This window comes from Pseudophryne corroboree, chromosome 4 (assembly GCF_028390025.1).
Source record: "Pseudophryne corroboree isolate aPseCor3 chromosome 4, aPseCor3.hap2, whole genome shotgun sequence".
Lineage (NCBI taxonomy): Eukaryota > Metazoa > Chordata > Amphibia > Anura > Myobatrachidae > Pseudophryne > Pseudophryne corroboree.
Window position 1 is genome coordinate 476752836 of NC_086447.1, and position 5772 is coordinate 476758607.

A 5772-nucleotide genomic window follows, 5' to 3' on the forward strand; every position below is an offset into this window, starting at 1 on the left:
ACCTGATCTCACTGGGAGCGCCCTCATTTTCTTTTCTTTTACATGCCTTGGAGCTACAGTTGTTGGTTAAACTGTCTGAGAGGTGCCTGCACTCTCATCCTATGGAGAGCGGACTCTAATTGAAAAAAGAACAGTGGACATTGATCGCACAACAATATCATATATATATATATATATATATATATCTTCTCCAAGATCTTTTTCTGTTAAAAATTGGCTTCCTTGAGAGTATTATTCTATAGGAGCTGCAATATATTCATTTAAGAGGACTTCACATGGTTGAATTTAATTCTATTGTGTTGGGATTGGTTGCGTTATGTACTTATGTAGTTTTGGTTTTATCTTGACTTTGCACCTGCAAAATCACCAAGTTTTGCATCTGGCAGCTTGGAGTACCAAATAGCTGTAAAGTCTCTGTGTTTTACAGTAATGTATAGGTCACTGCAAATATGGAGTCTATCCATAGGGGACTATTTATCAAATAATTAGTGGGACATCTCCCGAAAACTCCCATTTTCAGGGGGTACATTAAATATTAAGTATACACTGAATGTACCGTATGTATGGGACAATTTGGCTCCTTGTGAGAGATTTAAAAATTTGTGCCCGCCCCCCTCCATTGACATTTGAAAATGCCCCCCCCCCCATAGATATAGGGGGGGGGCATTTTTGGCATATGCGCTCCCAGCGAGGAGGTGTGACCTTGCTAAAATGGACATAGTCTCACAGGAAAAGACAACCTTACACCCTAGTTTTTTACTCTGCACCAACAAGCCTCAGCCACCACAGGGAAAAAAAATTCCATTATATTAAACCCCACACAGTATTACCCCTTGCACCATATTATGTCCCCTGCACCATATTATGCCATGCACCGCAACACCTGTGATACATTATGCCCTACAGTAAAGCTTCTAATTACTTTTAAATTACCTGCTCTATGCCAAGGGTTTCACATGCTGGGTGTCATGCTCGTTGCAGGGGCTTCATGCCCTGGGTGTCATGCTCGTTACCAGGGGTTTCATGCTCTGGGATCCATGCTCGTTGTCAGGGGTTTCATGCTCTGAGACGGGTGTGTGTAATGCTTGTTGGCAGGGGTAATAGTCATTGCCAGGGGTGTGTAATGCTTGTTGCCAGAGTTGTGTAATGCTCATTGCCAGGGGTAATGCTGATTGTCAGGGGTGTGTACAGCCAGCCACAGCCCGCCAGTTCCCCTGTCCCCACTCCTCCCTGTCATAGTACCTTGCTCGGGGGGTGAAGTTTTGCGAAATGACACGTTGTGTCATGATGTCATGATGCAAACACATCATTGCACAAAACTCTGCCCCTGGGGTAATTCAGAGTTGATCGCAGCAACAAATTTGTTAGCAGTTGGGCAAAACCATGTGCACTGCAGTGGGGGGCAGATATAACATTTGCAGAGAGAGTTAAGGGGGGTACACACGGAGAGATCTGTGTTTAAAATCTAAGCAATCTGCCTAGATTGCTTAGATTTTAAGCACGGATCAGTCATGTGTATGCCCCCCAGCGATAGCGATGCGCGGCCCCACGCATCGCTATCGCCGGTATTAGATTGAGCCATGCAGGCTCAATCTAGCGGGTCACTCACTTCAGCGCTGTGTGAAGTGAGCAGCCCCCCCCCCTCGCTCAGCACACATCACGCTGTGCTGAGAGGGGGGGGGGAGATGTGTGCTGAGCGGTCTGTGTTAAGATCGCTCAGCACACATCTCTCCTGTCAGTTCTGGCCTTTAGATTTGGGTGGGTAATTTAGTTTCTGTGCAGGGTAAATACTGGCTGTTTTTTTTTTTACACTGCAATTTAGATTTCAGTTTGAACACACCCCACCCAAATCTAACTCTCTCTGCACATATTACATCTGCCACCAGCGCCGGCGCAACCCGTTCAGCAAGGGTATGCAATGCAGGGAGGCGCAGGGCAGAGGAGGCGCTCTCCCTGCACTGCTACCCTGCTGTTGCTGCTGGCTGTTACTGCACCTGTCACTGTATGACAGGCAGCGGGATGCGCGGCTTTCAGCACCTGGTGGTCCCTCCGGCATGGATTATCAGCGGGTCTCTGTGTGCTTCCCCGTGCTTAGGATCTCCCCCATCGCCCCCCTCAGGATCCCTGGAGCATCGGACGGCTGTGGGCGGCGTGGCTTGGTGATGAACCCTGCTGCCTATCCGAGGGAGGGAGCGGGTGCGGTGGCTTCTGCAGTGGTGGTCCTGTCCTGCTGAGAGTTGCCCTATCTGCTGGTCCTGGCTGTTCCTCCCTGCCATCCTGTGGACTGCTCCATTGGAGGTAGAAGCTTTCCTGCTGAAACCCCCCCCCCCTTCCTGGCATATTTACCCTCCCCCTCTCTCCCCTCCTGTAGGAATACAGATGCAGCCACGCTCATCATTGCCGAGATGCGTGCACATGCGTCGTGGCATGATGAGAACGTGCCACACTGCAACTGGCCAGGCGTTCACTCCATAGGCTTTAATGTAAGTGCGTATGGGCACATTAGCCACGGCACCGCTGTGCATCATGGCAGCAATGAGCATGGCAACATCTGTATGTGTAAGGGGCACCACTTCTGTGGGCATCATGCGTGGTGTTACTACTGTAGGTGTTATGTGTTGCACTATGTCAAAGTCGAAAAATATTGTAATGCATGCCCCACGTACTAACCCCATGCACATGCCCGCTGCGCGTGCACTCAGTCTGCAGTGTGTGCACATATCCGCAATTTGCGTAAAGGAGCTTTTCACGGCCATGCGCCTTAGCGCGCGGTATGCGCATTTACGGTAGAGTTTGTGAACGCATAGAGGGTTATTAAAACATTACATATTTAACCCAAATAGTGAATTTTGTACCCATAGTTCCCTTGCACCACGTCAGCGAGTATTAATAGTTTAAACAGTTCCTGGACTAAGAGATTTGCCTTTGCATGATAGGAAGGGTCAGATAAAGGTTGGAAGGTGATGTCTAGTATCCAGCTGTAGGGTATTTTGAGGGTAACATTCCAGTGTTGGTTAGAGAAAGATCGCATGTTCCAGCGTATAGTTATGTGCAGAAGCAGAATATGAACATTAACTGTATTTACTGTATATTATGTATGCGGCGGGAATCCAGAGGATACCACCCACAAGAGCAGTTGGGGAAAGACATCGCCCATCTATTCAAATCCACATATGACCTCTTCTGTAATGTAAAGACACATCCCTGTGTCCAATGGACAATGAGATTACAGTGACCATTGTATTGTGTATGCATGTTGTGTATAAAAAGCCCATTGTTGCCTGGCCGGTCAGAAGACTCTGAACACTTTCTATCTGACTAGCGGAGGACCGGCCGGGTTGCGCTTGCGAACATTCTCATGTATGTACATTCTCTGTAGCCATTATTCTGTTTAGATTTATCTTGTTAGCCTGTAGTGTATGATTTGTACTGTTTTACCTTTTGGAATTAATCCACTGTGGTCTTAGAACCCTGTGGTTGCAACTACAAATCGGTGTGGTGTCTTCACTTTCCTGCAAGGGTTTTAGAGTGTATTTATCTGTGAAAGGTGTATAGGTATTGATAAGGTGTACGCACTGAGGGTACTTTATACCGTCAGCGCTACTTAAGGTTTAAGGTACAACATCGTTGCAGTACTTTGCTGTTAAGGGTTTAAAGTGTGATCATATCATTACATTGTATCATTAACAAGGTTTAAAGGTTATCAATTGTGTGTGCGCACGCTGTGTGTACTCTGTACACTCAGCGCAGCGTGTGTACGCCAAGTACGTACCATGTGTGGGACTCTGTACGCAAATAGCGTACAAAGTGCGTAGCACGTGTATTCAGTCTAGCGGCCATAGCGGCTCCACGGTAATAGTGTATCTAGAGGTATAGCTTTTCGGTCTAAGGTAATATTGACATTATCAATTGGGGGCATCATCCGGTTCTTCCTCATACCCGCAGCCTAGCAGGTTTTCGCAGACTTTATCTATCAGCAAAGGGCGGAAAGGTATCCCCTGTAAGCCTTCTCTTGGTCAGTGGATACACTAGTGCTGATTAGATAAGCGTCTGCCTTGCATGGTTTGAAGGGATGCTGGAGGGATCCGTAGGGTAAGAATGCAAAAGCTATTTTCTTTTTATCTGCAAATTTCTGTTTGGCGCCAAATGCGCACACAACACACGCATACACCTGTATTTTGTACTTTGCATATCTGCTCGTATTGTTGCCGTAAGCATTGATTACTAGATTAATTTTGACCTGTGCTGAGAAAATTTGTTGCTATTTAGTTAAAATATAGAGTTAATAGTTAAAGAAGTAAGTGTAAGACGCACACGCAGCCTGGCCTAGTTATAAAGGTTTATACAGTAGAAACTGTGTGTTGTGTCAGTAAGCGATTATAGTTAAATATCGCTTACATTTATAGAAGTGTGGGTTTTGTAGTACTGCGGACGTACGGCCTTTGTACACGTGTCTCGTGCTTCGTACGGGACTGCGTACGCAACGTAAAGGCATACACATGTGGCGTGTTCACGCAACGTGCGTAAAAGTACGACCGCTAAACACAAATCACACAATAACATTGTTTTAGTTTAGGCGCGAGACGGTAGCCACGCGATAATAGCACAAATTGATCAGTTTTCCAATATTTAGTTTAAAAAACTTTTTTACTGTATTACCTCTGGAGCTAAGACTGTTTTTCCTGAATGAAAGTTAATTTTCTGTAAAGAAAAACCAAAGTGTATATGAGTGAACGAGCGTGAGTGTGCAAACAATATGTTATGATTCCAGCACTCTGGTCTGGGGAGATCTTATAGCAAGGACCTGAGCACTGGAACGTAATGCTGGGAAAGGGAACGGGAATAGCCCCTGGCGCCCTAACTTCGTTGTCTCGCCCGTGCTGTCAGAAATCTCTTGCGAGACTATGGTTGCTTGAGCCCATGGCAGCCGCGTTTGAAGGGCGGATTACGTCTGCCCAACTCCGATGCCCCCTCAGGTCTTAATGGGAGACAAAGAGAAATCCGAGACAGGGTGATAACAAAGGGCCCTCTAACTAAACAACAAAGCCAGGGGCTACAGACTAACCTAAAACTAGAATATGTGCGGAAAACCGCCAGGGAAAAGGACAACCAAAATACCCACTTGTCCACTCTCCTACCCGGCACCGCCGAGTTCCGGAGAGGACTTGTGGAAGCGGAAACCTCCGCAAATGCTCCGAAACAGAATACAAAATGAAGCGGGCTAGGCCGCAGCACGCGGCAGAGCCGCAACTCACGAAAACCACACGAGATCCTCTGGCGACTATTGCGGGCAATTGAGGACCAGAAGACTCCTTGGGATGAGATGACAACTCCAAGATTCAGGAACTCTGAGGACAGGAATGACCGGACACAGCAGGACTGGAACAGATGTTCAGCAAACCTAAGCAGCATGCAGGAAGCTATTACCAGCATCTGTGTGAAGCACTGAGAAGGTATTTAGCAGGGAGTCCTCCAATCAGATGTTCAGAGCCTGATTAGCATAAATGCCGTGCAGCTGCCTTGCTGCACGACCAGAAGACAAGTGTATGTGGTTAACTTGATTGACCCTGCAACGGGGAGCGCGGTCCGCCCGTGGCGTCCCCGTTGCTAGGATCCAGGCGGCTCAGCGCGCTCGGTGTCCCAGCGTTGCTAGGGAGCCGGCGGCTCAGCGCGCAAGGCGTCCCAGCGTTGCTAGGGACCCGGCGGCTAGCACGCTCGGCGTCCCAGCATTGCTAGGGCCCCGGAGGCTAGCACGCTCGGCGTCCCTAGTTG